Source organism: Oncorhynchus tshawytscha, unplaced genomic scaffold, assembly GCF_018296145.1.
Source record: "Oncorhynchus tshawytscha isolate Ot180627B unplaced genomic scaffold, Otsh_v2.0 Un_contig_3689_pilon_pilon, whole genome shotgun sequence".
Classification (NCBI taxonomy): domain Eukaryota; kingdom Metazoa; phylum Chordata; class Actinopteri; order Salmoniformes; family Salmonidae; genus Oncorhynchus; species Oncorhynchus tshawytscha.
Window position 1 is genome coordinate 62,167 of NW_024608835.1, and position 21,373 is coordinate 83,539.

Below are 21,373 nucleotides of genomic sequence, written 5' to 3' on the forward strand. Positions count from 1 at the left end.
TGTCCTATTTAGCTAGCTGGCACTTGCTAACTAATTTGTCCTATTTAGCTAGCTGGCACTTGCTAACTAATTTGTCCTATTTAGCTAGCTGGCACTTGCTAACTAATTTAGCTAACTAATTTGTCCTTTTAGCTGGTGCTAACTAATTTGTCCTATTTAGCTAGCTGGCACTTGCTAACTAATTTGTCCTATTTAGCTAGCTGGCACTTGCTAACTAATTTGTCCTATTTAGCTAGCTGGCACTTGCTAACTAATTTGTCCTATTTAGCTAGCTGGCAGCTAACTAATTTGTCCTATTTAGCTAGCTAATTTGTCCTATTTAGCTAGCTGGCACTTGCTAACTAATTTGTCCTATTTAGCTAGCTGGCACATGCTAACTAATTTGTCCTATTTTAGCTGGCACTTGCTAACTAATTTGGCACTTGCTAACTAATTTGTCCTATTTAGCTAGCTGGCACTTGCTAACTAATTTGTCCTATTTAGCTAGCTGGCACTTGCTAACTAATTTGTCCTATTTAGCTAGCTGGCACTTTCTAACTAATTTGTCCTAATTTAGCTAGCTGGCACTTGCTAACTAATTTGTCCTATTTAGCTAGCTGGCACTTGCTAACTAATTTGTCCTATTTAGCTAGCTGGCTAACTAATTTGTCCTATTTAGCTAGCTGGCACTTGCTAACTAATTTGTCCTATTTAGCTAGCTGGCACTTGCTAACTAATTTGTCCTATTTAGCTAGCTGGCACTTGCTAACTAATTTGTCCTATTTAGCTAGCTGGCACTTGCTAACTAATTTGTCCTATTTAGCTAGCTAACTAATTTGTCCTACTTGCTAACTAATTTGTCCTATTTAGCTAGCTGGCACTTGCTAACTAATTTGTCCTATTTAGCTAGCTGGCACTTGCTAACTAATTTGTCCTATTTCCTATTTAATTTGTCCTAGCTGGCACTTGCTAACTAATTTGTCCTATTTAGCTAGCTGGCACTTGCTAACTAATTTGTCCTATTTAGCTAGCTGGCACTTGCTAACTAATTTGTCCTATTTAGCTAGCTGGCACTTTAGCTGGCACTTGCTAACTAATTTGTCCTATTTAGCTAGCTAGCTGGCACTTGCTAACTAATTTGTCCTATTTAGCTAGCTGGCACTTGCTAACTAATTTGTCCTATTTAGCTAACTAATTTGCTGGCACTTTCTAACTAATTTGTCCTATTTAGCTAGCTGGCACTTGCTAACTAATTTGTCCTATTTAGCTAGCTGGCACTTGCTAACTAATTTGTCCTATTTAGCTAGCTGGCACTTTCTAACTAATTTGTCCTATTTAGCTAGCTGGCACTTTCTAACTAATTTGTCCTATTTAGCTAGCTTGCACATGCTAACTAATTTGTCCTATTTAGCTAGCTGGCACTTTCTAACTAATTTGTCCTATTTAGCTAGCTTGCTTATATATTCGTATTCCTTTCCTTTACTTAGATTTGTGTGAATTAGTTATTTGTTAGATATTACCTGTTAGATATTGCTGCACTGTCGGAACTAGAAGCACAAGCATTTCACTACACATGCAATAACATCTGCTAACCATGTGTATGTGACCAATAACATCTGCTAACCATGTGTATGTGACCAATAACATCTGCTAACCATGTGTATGTGACCAATAACATCTGCTAACCATGTGTATGTGACCAATAACATCTGCTAACCATGTGTATGTGACCAATAACATCTGCTAACCATGTGTATGTGACCAATAACATCTGCTAACCATGTGTATGTGACCAATAGCATTTGATGTGATTTGATTTGATATCGCGTGTATCTAAAGAGCAAAAGGTACGTGCTTTGTGGCTTGTAAAATGATAGACACGTGAAGTGAACAGCTGTGATTTTTGGAGCAGGGCGTTAAAAGGTGTTGTCTCTGGCTTCCCGTTGGACATTGATAATCAATATCTTCGACAAAACATTCCAGGAAGATTTAATGCTCGTCGCTTGACCCGTTTGGAGAAAAGAGCTAAATGTGTCTGTCTCTACAGTAGACCTACACCATCTGTATTATTGATGTTTGATGAAGAGCATCTACCACCATTTATAAAGCTGGTAGGTATAAGATACGCTGATACAACACGATGTAATGCAAGAAATGTACAAGAATTTGCCACGTTTCAAGTGTTTGCAGACGGAAGGAATATGTTATTAAGGAGTCTGTGAATGTAATATGTTGCAAATCTGGTGTGGATCATATTCCCTAATTCCCAGAGTGCCCTGTTAGGGTGAAAGAGGTTGAGGGGTCAAGGATCAGGGCTGTAGATCTCCCTTGTGGAGGCAGTGAAGAGAAGAAGAGTGTGTGAAGAGAGTTGAAGGGTCAAGAGGCCACATTTCTGAAGAAGATGGAGGTTGATGCACCGTAAACAGTTGCAAATGTTATATGTCACAATTTTGTAGCATTTATAGCCACAGTTATGAATTGTACTGTACAAGTGTCCAAGAAGTCCAAGAAGCTGGACATCATTATATCTGCAACTGAGAAAGTGTTGGGCCTCCTAGACTTAACAGCAGAAGCACTGCATGGAATACTACCCTCACAGGATCCTCACTAAGACTGTGTTAAACAGAACATTTTCTGATTAAACAGAAACCAAAGCTGATTCCGTTTAATTTAGATGTAATTATTGATCGTTTGTATGGAATTGTTTTATATTTATTATGTTTTTTAACCTGCATTTTTTTCCTTTTTTGGGGATCTTTATTATCCACCTGTACAGTAGGTGGCAGAATGCACATATAATTGTTGCGAACGCCATTATACAGGAAAAGAAGAAGAAAACGATAGGTCATATCTCTGAGTACAATAGTATGTGTCACACACAGAGACGCCAACAGAAAAATGTGTAAAAACACATTTCTCTTATTTTTTATGTAATTGTTATAGTCATAACTGCCCTGCTCAGTGCTAAGTTCTACAGTAGACCTACACTAGTGGATATCAACCAGGACTCTGTCTCTACAGTAGACCTACACCAGTGGATATCAACCAGGACTCTGTCTCTACAGTAGACCTACACTAGTGGATATCAACCAGGACTCTGTCTCTACAGTAGACCTACACCAGTGGATATCAACCAGGACTCTGTCTCTACAGTAGACCTACACTAGTGGATATCAACCAGGACTCTGTCTCTACAGTAGACCTACACTAGTGGATATCAACCAGGACTCTGTCTCTACAGTAGACCTACACTAGTGGATATCAACCAGGACTCTGTCTCTACAGTAGACCTACACAGTGGATATCAACCAGGACTCTGTCTCTACAGTAGACCTACACCAGTGGATATCAACCAGGACTCTGTCTCAGTAGACCTACACAGTGGATATCAACCAGGACTCTGTCCTACAGTAGACCTACACTAGTGGATATCAACCAGGACTCTGTCTCTACAGTAGACCTACACTAGTGGATATCAACCAGGACTCTGTCTCTACAGTAGACCTACACTAGTGGATATCAACCAGGACTCTGTCTCTACAGTAGACCTACACTAGTGGATATCAACCAGGACTCTGTCTCTATAGTAGACCTACACCAGTGGTTATCAACCAGGACTCTGTCTCTACAGTAGACCTACACTAGTGGATATCAACCAGGACTCTGTCTCTATAGTAGACCTCCATCAGTGGATATCAACCAGGACTCTGTCTCTACAGTAGACCTACACTAGTGGATATCAACCAGGACTCTGTCTCTACAGTAGACCTACACCAGTGGATATCAACCAGGACTCTGTCTCTACAGTAGACCTACACTAGTGGATATCAACCAGGACTCTGTCTCTACAGTAGACCTACACTAGTGGATATCAACCAGGACTCTGTCTCTACAGTAGACCTACACCAGTGGATATCAACCAGGACTCTGTCTCTACAGTAGACCTACACCAGTGGATATCAACCAGGACTCTGTCTCTACAGTAGACCTACACTAGTAGATATCAACCAGGACTCTGTCTCTACAGTAGACCTACACCAGTGGATATCAACCAGGACTCTGTCTCTACAGTAGACCTACACCAGTGGATATCAACCAGGACTCTGTCTCTACAGTAGACCTACACCAGTGGATATCAACCAGGACTCTGTTTCTACAGTAGACCTACACCAGTGGATATCAACCAGGACTCTGTCTCTACAGTAGACCTACACCAGTGGATATCAACCAGGACTCTGTCTCTATAGTAGACCTCCATCAGTGGATATCAACCAGGACTCTGTCTCTACAGTAGACCTACACTAGTGGATATCAACCAGGACTCTGTCTCTACAGTAGACCTACACCAGTGGATATCAACCAGGACTCTGTCTCTACAGTAGACCTACACCAGTGGATATCAACCAGGACTCTGTCTCTACAGTAGACCTACACCAGTGGATATCAACCAGGACTCTGTCTCTACAGTAGACCTACACTAGTAGATATCAACCAGGACTCTGTCTCTACAGTAGACCTACACCAGTGGATATCAACCAGGACTCTGTCTCTACAGTAGACATACACCAGTGGATATCAACCAGGACTCTGTCTCTACAGTAGACCTACACTAGTGGATATCAACCAGGACTCTGTCTCTACAGTAGACCTACACTAGTGGATATCAACCAGGACTCTGTCTCTACAGTAGACCTACACTAGTGGATATCCACCAGGACTCTGTCTCTACAGTAGACATACACCAGTGGATATCAACCAGGACTCCTATATTTACTGCCTGGGCCTCTCCACATGGGGTACTTGAGAACTCATGAGACCATAGGTTTACTGGTAAACTCACATGAGGGGGTCCTTCAGGGCTCCTCCGGGCAGAACAAAATATACTTGGTGGTACAGCAACCGAAAAGGTTGAGAACTACTGGCCTTCAAAACACAGACACATTGCAATAACATAACCCACTGTTCTCATCTAGTGTTGTGTTCATGGTCACCTCTAGAGGGACCCAGCAGACCAAAGAGTGTTGCTAGGCAGAAAAAATCATTCAGGGCAGGCAGTCTGAATTCTGATTGGATGTCACTGTTATCAACCTTCGCAGAATCAAAATGTAGACCACAGAAAAATGAAATGTGTCTGACAAATTTTTTCTTCAGGATAAAAACTACAGTTTTTTAAACGTAACTATAGAGTTGCCTAGCCTGGTCCCAGATCAGTTTATGGTCTGTCCAACGTTATTGCTCTATCACACCCTGATCTGTTTCACCTGCCCCCAGTTGGGGGATTGTGCTTGTCTCCACCCCCCTCCAGGTGCCGTCCATCTTCCCCATTATCCCCAGTGTATTTATACCTGTGTTTTCTGTTTGTGTGTTGCCAGTTCATCTTGTCAAGTTTACCAGTGTCTGATTTCTAGTCCTCCCGGTTTTGACCTGTCTTGTCCCTGAGCCTGCCTGCCGTTCTGTACCTTACGGACTCTGCCCTGGATTACTGCCCTTTACCTGCCCCCTGTTTTGTAAATAAACCTCTGTGATTCAAACTGCCTGCGTCTGGGTGTTATCCTGAGTTCTGATATGCTCACTATCAAGCCATGACAATGAGTGACAAGGAGTTGGACCGATGGCATAAACAGACTGACACTCAGGCTATTAGTTGCACTCAGGCAATTAGTTTAACACAAATGTAGTATAAACTAATGTATAGAATTTATTATACAAAAGACTAAATTCACAAATTCTACAACACAACGGCAGTCAAGTCAAGTGTAAAACTGACAATGACTCAATAAACCATGCTTTCTGGGATTGCTATGAAGTCCACAAGTTGTGGGTGAAGCTAGAAAGTTGGCTGACAAAGGTATTACAATGTAAAACTTACTTTTATTCCAGCATATTTCAAGACATCATATAGGGGTGTAGTGAGATACCCAACGGGCTGGACTATTCTCTTCTCACCTCTCATCTTGAGAAAAAATGTGTCCTAAAGAATTGGAAGTCAATCAATCTGCCATCATTAACACAATGGAACAATGAAATGATTTATTATTGAGATATCATGGGTGACATAGAAAAACAAATTGGTACAATTTAAGGCCACGTGGAAAACTATGTTGCAGGCACTAGGGATGGGGATGTCGGGAGGATCAATGGAAACAGGAGGCACCTGAGCTCCGTTTCAAGTCTCATAGGGAAGGGTCAATACTAAATAAGATGTTTCTGTTTATTTTTTAAATTCATTTAGTATAATGTCTAAAAACCTGTTTTTGCGTTGTCATTATGAGGTAATGTATGAAGATTTTAGAACATTTCAAGGGGTCTGAATACTTTCCGTATGCACTGTAGATATGTGAAATAAAGTTTGATGAAAAAACAAGTTCTCCCCATAAACAAACAACTGTATGCTGGGATAAACCCATTGGAATGTAGATACTGGTAATCAAAATGGCTTCCAAGGTCAAGTTATAATAGTCCTGCTCTTTGATAATGAGTCATAGAGTACACTATAACATTACTCACTACAGACTACGCATGTGGTGTTGTACAAGTGTTACACTAGAGGGAGCTTGTGAACCATTTAGGGTGAAGACAGAAGTATCTGGAAGTAGATTCAAATCAAATCAAATGTTATTTGTCACATACACATGGTTAGCAGATGTTAATGCGAGTGTAGCTAAATGCTTGTGCTTCTAGTTCCGACAATGCAGTAATAACCAACAAGTAATCTAGCCTAACAATTCCAAAACTACTACCTTATACACACAAGTGTAAAGGTATAAAGCACATGTACATAAAGATATATGAATGAGTGATGGTACAGAACTGCATAGACAAGATGCAGTAGATGGTATTGAGTACAGTATATACATATGAGATGAGTAATGTAGGGTATGTAAACATAGAAGTGGCATAGTTTAAAGTGGCTAGTGATACATGTATTACATAAAGATGGCAAGATGCAGTAGATGGTATTGAGTACAGTATATACATATGAGATGAGTAATGTAGGGTATGTAAACATTATATTAAGTGGTATTTTTTAAAGTGGCTAGTGATACATTTTTACATACATTTTTCCATTATTAAAGTGGCTGGAGTAGAGTCAGTGTCATTGACAGTGTGTTGGCAGCAGCCACTCAATGTTAGTGTTGGCTGTTTAACAGTCTGATGGCCTTGAGATAGAAGCTGTTTTTCAGTCTCTCGGTCCCTGCTTTGATGCACCTGTACTGACCTCGCCTTCTGGATGGTAGTGGGGTGAACAGGCAGTGGCTCGGGTGGTTGTTGTCCTTGATGATCTTTTTGGCCTTCCTGTGACATTGGGTGGTGTAGGTGTCCTGGAGGGCAGGTAGTTTGCCCCCGGTGATGCGTTGTTGCGCCTTCTTCACCATGCTGTCTGTGTGGGTGGGACATTTCAGTTTGTCCGTGATGTGTACGCCGAAGAACTTAAAACTTTCCACCTTCACTGCTGTCCCATCAATGTGGATGGGGGGATGCTCCCTCTGCTGTTTCCTGAAGTCCACGATCATCTCCTTTGTTTTGTTGACGTTGAGTTTGAGGTTATTTTCCTGACACCACACTCTGAGGGCCCTCACCTCCTCCCTGTAGGCCGTCTCGTTGTTGTTGGTAATCAAGCCTACCACTGTAGTGTCGTCTGCAAACTTGATGATTATTTTGGACGCGTGCATGGCCACGCAGTCATGGGTGAACAGGGAGTATAGGAGAGGGCTGAGAACGCACCCTTGTGGCCCCCAGTGTTGAGGATCAGCCGGGTGGAGATGTTGTTTCCTACCCTCACCACCTGGGGGCGTCCCGTCAGGAAGTCCAGAACCCAGTTGCACAGGGCGGGATCGAGACCCAGGGTCTCGAGCTTAATGACGAGTTTGGAGGGTACTGTGGTGTTAAATGATGAGCTGTAGTCGATGAACAGCATTCATACATAGGTATTCCTCTTGTCCAGATGGGTTAGGGCAGTGTGCAGTGTGGTTGAGATTGCATCGTCTGTGGACCTATTTGGGCGGTAAGCAAATTGGAGTGGGTCTAGGGTGTCAGGTAGGGTGGAGGTGATATGGTCCTTGACTAGTCTCTCAAAGCACTTCATGATGACGGAAGTGAGTGCTACGGGGCGGTAGTCGTTTAGCTCAGTTACCATAGCTTTCTTGTGAACAGGAACAATGGTGGCCCTCTTGAAGCATGTGGGAACAGCAGACTGGGATATGGATTGATTGAATATGTCTGTAAACTCACCAGCCAGCTGGTCTGCGCATGCTCTGAGGACACGGCTAGGGTTGCATTCTGGGCCGGCAGCCTTGCGATGGTTAACAAGTATAAATATTGTACTCACGTTGGCTGCGGTGGAGAGCCCGCAGGTTTTGGTAGCGGACCATGTCGGTGGCACTGTATTGTCCTCAAAGCGAGCAAAGAAGTTGTTTAGTTTGTCTGGGATCAAGAGATCGGGGTCAGCGACGGGGCTGGTTTTCTTTTTGTAGTCCTTGATTGACTGTAGACCCTGCCACATACCTCTTGTGTCTGAGCCGTTAAATTCCAACTCTACTTGCAGCTATTGTAATGCTATTTTAAACATTTTGTCATGATGCTGAGAGAAAACTGTTTTTTCATCTTAATCTTAAGTAAGTGTCATAACCAACCATAAAATAACTACAGTGGTAGGTTCTGTGGGTTTTGACTCTTATGTAGGTGTCATAACCAACCATAAAATAACTACAGTGGTAGGTTCTGTGGGTTTTGACTCTTATGTAGGTGTCATAACCAACCATAAAATAACTACAGTGGTAGGTTATGTGGGTTTTGCCTCTTATGTAGCTGTCATAACCAGCCATAAAATAACTACAGTGGTAGGTTCTGTGGGTTTTGACTCTTATGTAGGTGTCATAACCAACCATAAAATAACTACAGTGGTAGGTTCTGTGGGTTCTGACTCTTATGTAGGTGTCATAACCAACCATAAAATAACTACAGTGGTAGGTTCTGTGGGGTTTGACTCTTATGTAGGTGTCATAACCAGCCATAAAATAACTACAGTGGTAGGTTCTGTGGGGTTTGACTCTTATGTAGGTGTCATAACCAGCCATAAAATAACTACAGTGGTAGGTTCTGTGGGGTTTGACTCTTATGTAGATGTCATAACCAACCATAAAATAATGTAAGATATGTCACAACAGGTCTAAATATATGTATCATGACAATGTTATGACGATCTTATGACAAGTTATGACACGTTATGTCAGCTGTTATGACATATGATGTAGTTATGACTGTGTCATAACATGTTATGATGCTGGGTGTCAAGTATAGTGTTACCATTTAAGTGTTCCTATAATCCTCTATGTGAAAAATGAATGGTGGAAAACGATTGGAACTGTTTCCCTGTTTGACAGCTGGGTTTTATGGGTATTGTGACTCATACTGTGGTACTCTATGGAGTTGGAAAGAGAACAAACAGATCTGGGACCAGGCTAGACAAATATAACATTACATTTGAAAATGTAGTTTTATTTGTTATTTAATTTGTAACCTTTTTCGCCCAGAAGGAGACTAAGTCTATGTCTTTCATTTTACCCAAAGATGTGGCGTATTGTAATGGCCGTCGTCGGTGGAAGAAGGTGAGGACCAAGGTGCAGCGTGGTAAGTGTTCAGGATTTTTAATATAATCAAAACTGAACACTAAATAAAATAACAACTAGGAAGAACGAACAAACGAAACAGTCCTGTCTAGTGATGACACACAAAACAGAAAATAAACACCCACGAAACACAGGTGGAACAAAGCTACCTAAGTATGATTCTCAATCAGAGACAACTAACGACACCTGCCTCTGATTGAGAACCATACCAGGCCAAACTCAAAAACCAACATATAAAAACAAACATAGACTGCCCACCCCAACTCACACCCTGACCATACTAAAACAAAGACAAAACAAAGGAACTAAGGTCAGAACGTGACACCTATCTTCTGATTCTGGCAAGCATACAAGGTTAAAAAGCGACACCCAATCAGAATTCAGATCCTATCTGTCCTGAGTAGAATAATGTTTGCCTAGCAACACTCTCTCATTGGCTAGAAATGACTAGTTTCTGGGAAAATGAAACTTAACAGAATGTAACGTGAGACACGTTGGGTGCTTTAGTTTCGCATGAGATTTAGACCATTCCATTGGTCCTTAAGGTCCTGGCTATGCAAAACCAGCCGGCCCACTGCTTCAGCTCTCTCTGTGACAACAGCAGACAACAATATATAGATCTGTGCAACACTAAAAGTGAGTATTCAACTTAACTACCTTACTTATTAAATGTTGTGCAACAATCTACTCTACAGTATTTGAATAAAGGTTGTACAATATTAAGTAGACATTTTATTGATACCAGGTCTGTTAATATTTATGCATAAATAGTCACATGATTGCATCACTTAACATCAAAATGCCAAAACAATATAATCATGTAGCTGTTAACAATCACATTCTGCTATTACAGTATGTTTATATTTATACACGTCTTAATATTGTTTAACAGTGAAAGAGGAAACATAGTTAGACTTTCAACTGAAACATTTATCTTGTTTAGTGCAGAGATAGTGCAGTATACTGTACCTTGATTAGTGCAGAGATAGTGCAGTATACTGTATCTTGTTTAGTGCAGAGATAGTGCAGTATACTGTACCTTGATTAGTGCAGAGATAGTGCAGTATACTGTATCTTGTTTAGTGCAGAGATAGTGTAGTATACTGTACCTTGTTTAGTGCAGAGATAGTGTAGTATACTGTACCTTGATTAGTGCAGAGATAGTGTAGTATACTGAACCTTGTTTAGTGCAGAGATAGTGCAGTATACTGTACCTTGATTAGTGCAGAGATAGTGTAGTATACTGTACATTGATTAGTGCAGAGATAGTGCAGTATACTGGACCTTGGGTCAACACCCATCTTATAGCAGGAGTTGCTGTGAGGGAAACACCTGCAGGTTTTTGTCAGTACTGACTAAGGTCACGTTCCACTGCTTAGAGGTTGCATGCATCAACCATTGGTTGACTGACAGATTGCTAAAACAGATGATGTGGTTAGCTGATATGTAAAATACCTATCCAGGTGTTGTTAGATCTGGCGTCAGCAACGTCTGAACAGAGGAACAGAGGAACACTATGCTTTGTGTTCAGACTCCTCCTGATTTACACATTTAGCACTGGTTTCAGTTATACTGATTCCACTTAATTATTGTTTAAACTGTTCCTGTCTGTCTACACAGTAGATGTGATGTTTAATGGTAATGGGAACGCGACCTCTAACTGGTCTATCTGGTCTTAACAGCAGCAGCCAGGCAACGGTAGAATAATAACCATGTTTAGGATGTAATTTGATACGCCCCATATAAGTACATTATGTTCACCTGATGTAGGCTACGTTGTTAGGGAATGTACTGTGTTTATCCACAGTTATACAGCATATGACTACTTTTTTATAGTTTATAGTTTAATAGTTTTTAAAATTATTATCTGTAAAAGTAGAAACTTTGCAGAACACTGCATGAGGCATCGAAGAAATGTGGACTTTGTTTTTTGCAATGACGTCATCATCTGTTTCCAAGTTTTTGATTGGCTGCAGTTTTAGTAATGGAACGAGGAAGAGGAAGGATTCTGTTCCTGTTGACACTCTGTCTGCAAGACTTCACTGGTGAATGCCAAGGTACACACACACACACACACACACACACACACACACACACACACACACACACACACACACACACACACACACACACACACACATACAATACAATACACACACACAATACACACACACACACTTGTTTGTTTGGATCCCATTGTCTTTTCCAGAGGCAGCAGATGATTTTCCTGGGGTCAACAGAAAACACAAAACATGACAAGTAACTAAACACTGATAGACAAGGACAGTCACACAAATAAATAAATAAATATGATTATTATTATAATAATACAATACAAAAAAAAATGTTTGTTTGTTTGTGTGTCCCTTCACATGTCCTGCCATTCCATGAGAAGATATATATATGTCCTGTTGGGTATATATGGACTTGGGGACTGTGAAGAGACCTCTGGTGGCATGTCCTGTTGGGTATATATGGACTTGGGGACTGTGAAGAGACCTCTGGTGGCATGTCCTGTTGGGTATATATGGACTTGGGGACTGTGAAGAGACCTCTGGTGGCATGTCCTGTTGGGTATATATTGGTGTATAAACTGAATGTTATTTGACTAGAAGAGAAGCAGTTAATGTCTTGTCAACCCTAAACCAGGAAAGACACACACACACACACACACACAGTTTTCAGTAGCCTTTTATCAAGACACCCACTATCAGTGTTAGCAGTTGATGTTACTCTTCAATAGCACAGACCCCAAAGCAAATCAGCGGGAGAAAAATAGGTTTATTCAAAGAGGACAAATCATAGATGTTATGCTGAGAGGTAGATGTTCATTCTCCCCTGTCCTCAGTGATTCTCTCCTCAGTGATTCTGTAACGGTTTTCTAGTGGTGATGAAGGAGAGTCGGACCAAACTGCAGCGTGTCGATTGCGATCCATGTTTAATACAACAAAGAAACACGAACTTACAAAAAACAATAAACGAAACCGAAACAGCCTATCTGGTGCAAACTAACAGAGAGTACACATAGGACACTAAGGACAATCACCCACGACAAACTCAAAGAATATGGCTGCCTAAATATGGTTCCCAATCAGAGACAACGATAAGCACCTGCCTCTGATTGAGAACCACTCCAGACAGCCATAGACTTTGCTAGACAACCCACTAAGCTACAATCCCAATACCACCACCAAAACCCCAAGACAAACACACCACAATTACAAAAACCCCATGCCACACCCTGGCCTGACCAAATACATAAAGATAAACACAAAATACTTTGACCAGGGCGTGACAGAACCCCCCCCCCTAAGGTGCGGACTCCCGAACGCACCTCAAAACAATAGGGAGGGTCCGGGTGGGCGTCTGTCCATGGTGGCGGCTCCGGCGCGGGACGTGGACCCCACTCATTTAATGTCTTAGTCCCCTCTCCCTTCGTCCCTGGATAGTCCACCCTCGCCGCCGACCATGGCCTAGTAGTCCTCACCCAGAACCCCACTGGACTGAGGAGCAGATCGGGACTGAAGGACAGCTCCGGACTGAGGCAGCTCGGGACTGAGGGGAAGCTCGGGAGTGAGAGAAAGCTCGGGAGTGAGAGAAAGCTTGGGAGTGAGAGAAAGCTCGGGAGTGAGAGAAAGCTCGGGAGTGAGAGGAAGCTCGGGAGTGAGAGGAAGCTCGGGAGTGAGAGGAAGCTCGGGAGTGAGAGGAAGCTCAGGAGTGAGAGGAAGCTCAGGAGTGAGAGGAAGCTCAGGCAGGTAGATAGATCTACCAGCTCCTGGCTGGCTGGTGGTTCCGGCAGATCCTGGCTGACTGGCACTTCTGGCGGATCCTGGCTGACTGGTGGATCCTGGCAGACTGGCGGATCCTGGCTGACTGGTGGATCCTGGCAGACTGGCGGATCCTGGCAGACTGGCGGATCCTGGCAGACTGGCGGATCCTGGCTGAATGGCGGATCTAACTGATCCTGGCAGACTGGCAGATCCTGGCCGACTGGCAGATCCTGGCCGACTGGCAGTTCTGGCGAATCCTGGCAGACTGGCGGATCCTGGCAGACTGGCGGATCCTGGCAGACTGGCAGATCCTGGCAGACTGGCAGTTCTGGCGGATCCTGGCTGACTGGCGGATCCTGGCAGACTGGCGGATCCTGGCAGACTGGCGGATCCTGGCAGACTGGCGGATCCTGGCAGACTGGCGGATCCTGGCCGACTGGCGGATCCTGGCCGACTGGCGGATCCTGGCCGACTGGCGGATCCTGGCCGACTGGCGGATCCTGGTTGACTGGCAGTTCTGGCAGATCCCGGCTGACTGGCGGATCTGGAAGAGTCTGATTGACTGGCAGATCTGGAAGAGTCTGGTTGACTGGCAGATCTGGAAGAGTCTGGTTGACTGGCAGATCTGGAAGAGTCTGGTTGACTGGCAGATCTGGAAGAGTCTGGTTGACTGGCAGATCTGGAAGAGTCTGGTTGACTGGCAGATCTGGAAGAGTCTGGCTGACTGGCAGATCTGGCGGCGCTGGGCAGACTGGCGACGCTGGGCAGACTGGCGGTGCTGGGCAGACTGGCGGTGCTGGGCAGACTGGCGGTGCTGGGCAGACTGGCGGCGCTGGGCAGACTGGCGGTGCTGGGCAGACGGGGGGCACTGGCGGCGCTGGGCAGACTGGCGGCACTAGCTGCTCCATATAGGCTGACAGCTCTGGCGGCTTCTTACAGACTGACAGCTCTGGCGGCTCCGTGCTGACTGGCTGCTCCTTGCAGCCTGGCAGCTCCTTGCAGACTGACAGCTCCGTGCAGACTGACCGCTCCGTGCAGACTGACAGCTCCTTGCAGACTGACAGCTCCTTGCAGACTGACAGCTCCTTGCAGACTGACAGCTCCTTGCAGACTGACAGCTCCTTGCAGACTGGCTGCTCCATGCAGACTGGCTGCTCTATGCAGACTGACATTTCTGGCTGCTTCATGCAGACTGACAGCTCTGGCTGCTCCATGTAGGCTGACAGCTCTGGCGGCTCCGTGCAGACTGGCAGCTCCTTACAGACTGGCAGCTCCGTGCAGACTGGCAGCTCCGTGCAGACTGACAGCTCCTTGCAGACTGACAGCTCCTTGCAGACTGGCTGCTCCATGCAGACTGGCTGCTCCATGCAGACTGACATCTCTGGCTGCTTCATGCAGACTGACAGCTCTGGCTGCTCCATGTAGGCTGACAGCTCTGGCGGCTTCTTACAGACTGGCAGCTCTGGCGGCTCCGTGCAGACTGGTAGCTCCTTACAGACTGGCAGCTCCTTGCAGACTGGCAGCTCCGTGCAGACTGGCAGCTCTGTGCAGACTGGCAGCTCCGTGCAGACTGGCAGCTCCGTGCAGACCGGCAGCTCCGTGCAGACCGGCAGCTCCGTGCAGACCGGCAGCTCCGTGCAGACCGGCAGCTCCGTGCAGACCGGCAGCTCCGTGCAGACTGACAGCTAGTCAGTAGTGTTATAGTAGTGTTATAACCCAACCATAGTCTGTGGTTGACCAGTTAGAATTCCTTGCAATAAAACTGGGCCAATGGCAAAAAAACAAGTAACCTATTTCAGTCTCAATGTCTAGACAAATTTCTCCCATGTCTCTGACCCATTGATCAATAATTCCCAATTACAGAAAAAACACTATTTTTATTGATCATAAGTAATCGATTGACCTCTCGTCCTCTGCGTTGTGTAGTTATCGTAAAATATTCTTACACTCCCCCTAGACCATTTTAAAAAGAAGTATATTTCAAATGTATTTTTGGAAAATAATAGAAAACATTAGCATTAAGCATAAAATCATTCACATTAAACACATTACATTTCTATAAAACACTAAGGACATATTTGTAACGTTCGCCCTGGAAAGAAGGTCACCAAAACGCAGCGTCGTAAGTGTTCATTGTAATTTAATAAATAAACTGAACACTGAAACAACAAAGAGAGTGAACGAAACGAAACAGTTCTGGCTGGTGCAGACACACAAAACAGAAAACAACCCACAACAGACAGGTGGGAAAAGGCTACCTAAGTATGGTTCTCAAGCAGAGACAACGATAAACAGCTGCCTCTGATTGAGAACCATACCCGGCCAAACGCACAGTAAAGAAAACATAGAACACCAGACATAGAATGCCCACCACAACTCACTCTCTGACCAAACCAAAATAGAGGCATAAAAAGGATCTCTAAGGTCAGGGCGTGACAATGTTTTACTTGATATTACAATAAGAAATAGATTTCAAACAAAGTTATAGAAAATAAGTATTAACAGGTGTATTGATGATGTCCCTTACGATTCCTACCACATCCTGAATTTGAGGAAACTCACACGAAAAAAGAATTGTCTACAAAACAACAATAGTCAATTGTTTATGCAGTTTTTTGTTTTTTACGTGTTATTTCTTACACTAGTACCCCAGGTCATCTTAGGTTTCTTTACATACAGCCGACAAGAACTACTGAATATAAGATCAGCGTCAACTCACCATCAGTACGACCAAGAATATGTTTTTCGCGATGCGGATCCTGAGTTCTGCCTTACAACCAGTGTAACCGAGTGGATCACATGCAGCGACCAAAAAAAAAAAAAACGACTCAGAAAAAGAGGGAAACGAAGCGGTCTTCTGGTCAGACTCCGGAGACGGGCACATCGTGCACCACTCCCCAGCATTCTTCTTGCCAATGTCCAGTCTCTTGACAACAAGGTTGATGAAATCCGAGCAAGGGTAGCATTCCAGAGGGACATCAGAGACTGTAACGTTCTCTGCTTCACGGAAACATGGCTCACTGGAGAGACGCAATCCGAAGCGGTGCAGCCAGCGGGTTTCTCCACGCATCGCGCCGACAGAAACAAACATCTCTCTGGTAAGAAGACGGGCGGGGGCGTATGCCTTATGGCCAACGTGACATGGTGTGATGAAGGAAACATACAGGAACTCAAATCCTTCTGTTCACCTGATTTAGAATTCCTCACAATCAAATGTAGACCGCATTATCTACCAAGAGAATTCTCTTCGATTATAATCACAGCCGTATATATCCCCCCCCAAGCAGACACATCGATGGCTCTGAACGAACTTTATTTAACTCTCTGCAAACTGGAAACGATTTATCCGGAGGCTGCATTCATTGTAGCTGGGGATTTTAACAAGGCTAATCTGAAAACAAGACTCCCTAAATTTTATCAGCATATTGATTGCGCAACCAGGGGTGGAAAGACCCTGGATCATTGTTACTCTAACTTCCGCGACGCATATAAGGCCCTGCCCCGCCCCCTTTCGGAAAAGCTGACCACGACTCCATTTTGTTGATCCCTGCCTACAGACAGAAACTAAAACAAGAAGCTCCCACGCTGAGGTCTGTCCAACGCTGGTCCGACCAAGCTGACTCCACACTCCAAGACTGCTTCCATCACGTGGACTGGGAGATGTTTCGTATTGCGTCAGACAACAACATTGACGAATACGCTGATACGGTGTGCGAGTTCATTAGAACGTGCGTTGAAGATGTCGTTCCCATAGCAACGATTAAAACATTCCCTAACCAGAAACCGTGGATTGATGGCAGCATTCGTGTGAAACTGAAGGCACGAACCACTGCTTTTAATCAGGGCAAGGTGTCTGGTAACATGACTGAATACAAACAGTGCAGCTATTCCCTCCGCAAGGCTATCAAACAAGCTAAGCGCCAGTACAGAGACAAAGTAGAATCTCAATTCAACGGCTCAGACACAAGAGGTATGTGGCAGGGTCTACAGTCAATCACGGACTACAGGAAGAAACCCAGCCCAGTCACGGACCAGGATGTCTTGCTCCCAGGCAGACTAAATAACTTTTTGCCCGCTTTGAGGACAATACAGTGCCACTGACACGGCCTGCAACGGAATCATGCGGTCTCTCCTTCACTGCAGCCGAAGTGAGTAAGACATTTAAACGTGTTAACCCTCGCAAGGCTGCAGGCCCAGACGGCATCCCCAGCCGCGCCCTCAGAGCATGCGCAGACCAGCTGGCCGGTGTGTTTACGGACATATTCAACCAATCCCTATACCAGTCTGCTGTTCCCACATGCTTCAAGAGGGCCACCATTGTTCCTGTTCCCAAGAAAGCTAAGGTAACTGAGCTAAACGACTACCGCCCGTAGCACTCACATCCGTCATCATGAAGTGCTTTGAGAGACTAGTCAAGGACCATATCACCTCCACCCTACCTGACACCCTTGACCCACTCCAATTTGCTTACCGCCCAAATAGGTCCACAGACGATGCAATCTCAACCACACTGCACACTGCCCTAACCCATCTGGACAAGAGGAATACCTATGTGAGAATGCTGTTCATCGACTACAGCTCGGCATTCAACACCATAGTACCCTCCAAGCTCGTCATCAAGCTCGAGACCCTGGGTCTCGACCCCGCCCTGTGCAACTGGGTACTGGACTTCCTGACGGGCCGCCCCCAGGTGGTGAGGGTAGGCAACAACATCTCCTCCCCCGCTGATCCTCAACACTGGGGCCCCACAAGGGTGCGTTCTGAGCCCCCTCCTACAAAACTAAGGAGATGATTGTGGACTTCAGGAAACAGCAGAGGGAACACCCCCCCCATCCACATCGATGGAACAGTAGTGGAGAGGGTAGCAAGTTTTAAGTTCCTCGGCATACACATCACAGACAAACTGAATTGGTCCACTCACACAGACAGCATCGTGAGGAAGGCGCAGCAGCGCCTCTTCAACCTCAGGAGGCTGAAGAAATTCGGCTTGTCACCAAAAGCACTCACAAACTTCTACAGATGCACAATCGAGAGCATCCTGGCGGGCTGTATCACCGCCTGGTATGGCAACTGCACCGCCCTCAACCGTAAGGCTCTCCAGAGGGTAGTGAGGTCTGCACAACGCATCACCGGGGGGCAAACTACCTGCCCTCCAGGACACCTACACCACCCGATGCTACAGGAAGGCCATAAAGATCATCAAGGACATCAACCACCCGAGCCACTGCCTGTTCACCCCGCTGTCATCCAGAAGGCGAGGTCAGTACAGGTGCATCAAAGCTGGGACCGAGAGACTGAAAAAACAGCTTCTATCTCAAGGCCATCAGACTGTTAAACAGCCACCACTAACATTGAGTGGCTACTGCCAACACACTGTCAATGACACTGACTCTACTCCAGCCACTTTAATCATGGGAATTGATGGGAAATTATGTAAATATATCACTAGCCACTTTAAACAATGCTACCTTATATAATGTTACTTACCCTACATTGTTCATCTCATATGCATACGTTGATACTGTACTCTATATCATCGACTGCATCCTTATGTAATACATGTATCACTAGCCACTTTAACTATGCCACTTGGTTTACATACTTATCTCATATGTATATACTGTACTCGATATCATCTACTGTATCTTGCCTATGCTGCTCTGTACCATCACTCATTCATATATCCTTATGTACATATTCTTTATCCCCTTACACTGTGTATAAGACAGTAGTTTTTTTTTGGAATTGTTAGTTAGATTACTTGCTCGTTATTAATTTGATTTGATCGATTTTTGCCTTTCTAAGGGCTGTGCGTCTAACACTGCCTGTACCCGGGGGTAAAGTGGGATTCCCAATCTGGGCTGTAGATCCCCACGTCATCTAAATAAGCTGCGGCGTATGCTTTGTGCGGTTTTAGGACTTTGTCCATGAGCCGTTGAAAGGTGGCTGGGGCCCCGTGTAAGCCGAATGGCATGACGGTGTATTGGAAACAAACCGTCAGGTGTTGCAAAGGCTGTCTTTTCTTTGGCCCTGGGGGTCAGAGGAATTTGCCAGTACCCTTTTGTCAGATCAAGGGTCGTAATGTACCGAGCATGACCAATTTTCTCCAGTAGTTCATCTACTCGGGGCATGGGGTAGGCATCAAACTTCGAGATTTCATTTACCTTCCGAAAGTCGTTACAGAACCGCAAAGACCCATCGGGCTTGGAGACCATCACAATTGGGCTAGACCACTCACTATGTGACTCTTCGACCACTCCAGCTGTCAACATTTTCTCAGTCTCTGCTCTAATCGCGCCCGTCGAGCCTGGGTACCCGATATGGCCTCATACTCACTTTTCTCCTGGTAGGGAAACGATATCATGAGCCGTAACCTCAGTTCGGCCAGGTACCTCTGAAAACACATCTCTGTTTTTCTGGATCAGGGTCTTTACTTCCTGTACTTGCGCTGGGGACAGAGTGGGTGAAATATTTACTTGGCTGTCTCCTGAATGTGTGTGGGGTATGTGACCATTAGTGTTTCTCTCTCTCTCCATGCTTTTAACAGGTTTATGTGATAAATCTGTTCCTGGGGCCGTCGACCTGGCTGTCGGATCCGATAATTGACTTCTCCTATTCTCTCCAGTACTTCATATGGTCCTTTCCATGTGGCTAGTAGTTTACACTCTACCGTGGGGATCAGCACTAACACCTTATCTCCCGGTTGAAATTCCCTCAGGGTAGCCTGCCGGTTATAAGTGTGCCGCTGGTGTTCTTGTGTTTGTCGCATGTGCTCTCTGACGATGGGCATGACTGTGGCTATCCTGTCTTGCATTGCCGTGACGTGCTCTATGACACTAGTATACGGGGTGGATTGGTGCTCCCAGGTTTCCCGGGCGATGTCTAAGATTCCCCGGGGATGCCTCCCATATACCAGCTCAAAGGGAGAAAACCCCAGCGAGGCTTGAGGAACCTCTCTAATGGCAAACATCAGATACGGCAACATGCAATCCCAGTTTTTCCCATCCTTTCGATTACCTTCCTGAGCATTGACTTCAGGGTTCGGTTGAATCTCTCAACCAGCCCGTCCGTCTGAGGATGGTAAACCGATGTCCTCAACTGTTTCACCTGCCACAGTTTACAAAGGTCCGCCATAAGGCGGGACATAAAGGGGGTCCCCTGGTCGGTAAGGATCTCCTTTGGAACCCCTACCCTGGTGAACAAGAGCACTAATTCCTTTGCGATATTTTTGGAAGTCATCGTCCGAAGGGGAATGGCTTCTGGGTAGCGAGTGGCATAATCTAGAATGACCAGAATGTATTGGTGCCCTCTGGCGGATTTGGGTAGTGGGCCCACTAAATCCATCGCTATCCTCTCAAATGGCGTTTCGATTATGGGGAGTGGCACTAACGGGCTTCTAACAGCTGGTGGGGAGCTGTTAACTGGCACTCCGGGCACTCTCCACAATGCCGAGCCACTTCAGCTTGAATTCTGGCCAGTAAAACCTCCTTACAATCCGGTCTCGGGTTTTATCGATACCAAGGTGTCCACCCAGAATGTGCCCATGAGCTAGATCCAGTACTGTCCTCCGGTACCGGGTGGGAACCAACAACTGTTCCACCACATCAACCCCTATTTTTCGAGACTCTGTACACCAAACCCTTTTTCATGATGAAGTGGGGAAAACTATCAGGCATCATCCCAACATTTATGGGAGTACCATCTACGACCTGCACATCTGCTCTGGCTTGCTGCAGGGTTGGATCCTGGTTTTGGGCCGTCCCAAAATTAGTCAAGGACCCTGCCAGGTCTGCTGGTTCTAGATCGTCGTCCTCTGGATTCAGATCGACCCCAGCCCCACTAGTACCGGGCTGTTCGTTATCAGCGAGGTTTGCCACTTCATCCTCCTCCTCCCCTACTAGCACCTGTGATGTTGTCCCCTGGGAGACCTCTTTTTTGGCTTGGAAGGGCTTCTTCCTGCTTGGTCGGGGTTGTTGGCTTCAAAATATGCCATTC

General features: G+C 45.1%; 2 long non-coding RNA genes across 2 annotated transcripts in view; both read left to right on the forward strand.

Annotated features, from left to right (window-relative positions):
* Positions 1 to 9,611, forward strand: part of LOC112240601 — a 33,437-nt gene extending 23,826 nt beyond the window's left edge. The window contains exon 3 of the long non-coding RNA XR_002952081.2: positions 9,550 to 9,611. This is a non-coding gene — a long non-coding RNA (uncharacterized LOC112240601). The remainder of the gene's footprint in view (positions 1 to 9,549) is intronic.
* Positions 9,612 to 9,871: 260 nt separating this feature from the next.
* On the forward strand, positions 9,872 to 11,695 carry LOC121843883. Its single transcript, XR_006081776.1, has 2 exons — positions 9,872 to 10,244; positions 11,568 to 11,695. It is a non-coding gene; the product is annotated as an uncharacterized LOC121843883 (long non-coding RNA).
* Positions 11,696 to 21,373: the final 9,678 nt, after the last annotated feature.